Source organism: Octodon degus, unplaced genomic scaffold (genome assembly GCF_000260255.1).
Source record: "Octodon degus isolate 3935 unplaced genomic scaffold, OctDeg1.0 scaffold00020, whole genome shotgun sequence".
NCBI classification, from domain to species: domain Eukaryota; kingdom Metazoa; phylum Chordata; class Mammalia; order Rodentia; family Octodontidae; genus Octodon; species Octodon degus.
In genome coordinates, this window is record NW_004524596.1 from 11629581 (window position 1) to 11632233 (window position 2653).

Sequence of the window (2653 nt, forward strand, 5' to 3'; positions counted from 1 at the left end):
ACCCTGTACAAAATAAATAAATATTAAAAAAAAAAGAATAAAAAAAAAAAACTAAAACTTGCAAAAATGCTTTCATTTGATCAGAAGTGAGATACATAAGAGGGAAGGAGGCGTCACCACAAATGTACAGGTTTCCTGAAATTGTGGCTAAAAGCATGCATCACCAGGCTGGGGAGATAGCTCAGTGGCATAAGCACCTGCCTGGCAAGCTCAAGGTCCTGAGTTCAATCCCCAGTACCAAAAACAAAAACAAAAAATATGTCTCATTAATTTCACCAATTTAACCTGTTTTTATTTGTTTTTTGATACAAGGCCTCACTGTGTACCCAAGGCTGGCCTTGAGCTTGAGGCGATCTTCATGTCCCAGCCTCCTCAGTGCTGGAACTGCAAGGGTACTCACCATGTTTGGCTCCTCTTAACGAATTTTAAGTATGCACATAAATGTGCATTTTAAAATTATTTAAAAAGCTTGAGGTAGCTGCACTGGTAATCAGCCATCCATAGAAACTCTATAAATGAAGAAGAACATTTATTAAAAAATTAAAATCACACCACAGGATGCTGAATGTGATTAAATAAGACTCTTGCAGAAGAAACTTTGTATTCCTCCTTTAAGCCTCCTAGTGTTCTGTATCAATTTTATGGCTCATGATTAATGAGTATTAATAATAACAGTTCTGTTTAAACAAAGCTGAGGCTTATCACAGTAGCCCATTCTGAGTCTAATGTGATCAAGAAGATAACTATAACTACATGTCACATGTAGTACCGAACTCCTGTGTGACTGCTCGATTTGTACCTGGAAATGCTGCTGTGAGTTAGCTGTTCAAACTGTGTCACCCTGTTCCAGTCAGGACTCTAGAAACCCTTTACATCCTTGCAAAAGGAAAGGTTTGCTAAACCAGAGCTGGAAAACCAGCCTCAGCCCTCTGCTATTCAACACATGAACTTTCAGGCTTCTGATCAAAAACATGATTGTGGGCTGAGGAGATAGCTCAGGGGGCTATGTGCCTGCCTGGCAAGCGCAAGGTCCTGAGTTCAATTTCCAGTAAAAAAAAAAAAAAAAAAAAAAAAAAAAAAAAAAAAAATATATATATATATATATATATATATATATAAGGATTCCGTGAAATCCTGTCCTGAACTAAACCAGACTAAACTGAACACCCCATTAAAGTGACTGGGGATGTCATTCAGAGTGAAGGCCCATGCTCAGTACTCAGCTCATTCTCTCTCTCTCTCTCTCTCTCTCTCTCTCTCTGTCTTTTGCTTCCAACTTCTTTTTTCTCTGACATAAGAATTGCAACGTTCCAGTAAGGGCAGTTGCTTCATTGTGGATCCTAAAACAAAGAGGGCGAAGCCTGGAGGGGCCCATCTGAGACAGATCCATTGTGTGAACAAGGAAAAGACTGCTGTGGAGCTGGAGGCTGCCGGTTAGTGCTGCACAACTAACTCCAAATCAAACAAACTTTAATCTTTGTTTCTTTTGCAGAACCGGGGATTGAACTCAGGCCCTTGCACTTGCCAGGGAAGCGTTTATTCTACTGAGCCATCTCCTCAGCCCCCAAACTTTGTTTTGAAGCACAGCTATATTTTAAACCATTTCGTATGGCAGGTAGAGCGGGGGATTGAACCCAGCACCTCACACATGCTGGGACCCAAGTTCTATACAGCCTTATATACACAGATTCTGTTAAACTGCCCACACTGGGCTTGAACTTCCAGTCCCCCTGCCTCCACCTCCCAGAGAACTGGGATTCCAGGCCTGCTCTCACCATGGCCGGCTGTACCACTTCTCAATGTTTCAAGTAGAACAGAAAAGTATATATTCGCCCCTCTTCTTTCTACTGTGGCACAGTCTATAACCCAATTTACCATTTTAACTACTTTAAGTGACACTAAGTACGTTCACAATGACGTTCAAGCACAAGCATTACTGGTTTCCAGAAGTTCTACGTCTTTCCAAGCAGAAACTCAATACCCACTAATCTATCCCCCTCCATACAAGCAGTGACACACAGTACTTGTCCTTTGATATTCGCTTATCCACTTAGCACATTTTAAGGTTCATCCCTATTGCAGAGTGTGTCAGAATTTCACTTCATTTGCTGGGCATGGCAGTGTATGCCTGTGATCCCAGCACTCGGGAGGCTGAGGTGGGAGGCCGAGGAGGGAGGACTGCCGTGAGTTCAAGCCCAGCCTGGGCTACATAGCAAGAACTTGTCTCAAAAAAAAAAAAAAAAAAAAAAAAAAAATCACTTCAAGGCAGAATGCCAGTGCATCTTACATATACACATTTTGTTTATTCAGTCATCCGCTGATGAACACCGAGTCCTTTCCACAGTTTGGCTATTGTCATTGTGCTACTTGACATGGAAGGATTCAAATGTCTGCTATTAGATACACACACATTTAGAGGCTCAAGAGGTTACACAATAAACCACTACCAGGGGGGCCTGCTAGCTTCAATTTGGAATGAAGAAAACATGTACCCTTCAGTGCATGTATTCCTGAATTATTTATACCCTTGCAACTTTATGCAACTTTAAAAACTAAAACTTGGGGCTGGAGAGATGGCTCAGTGGTCTAAAGCACCTACTTGAAACAAGCTTGGCAAAGCACAGGGACCGTGGTTCGATCCCCAGCACCACAT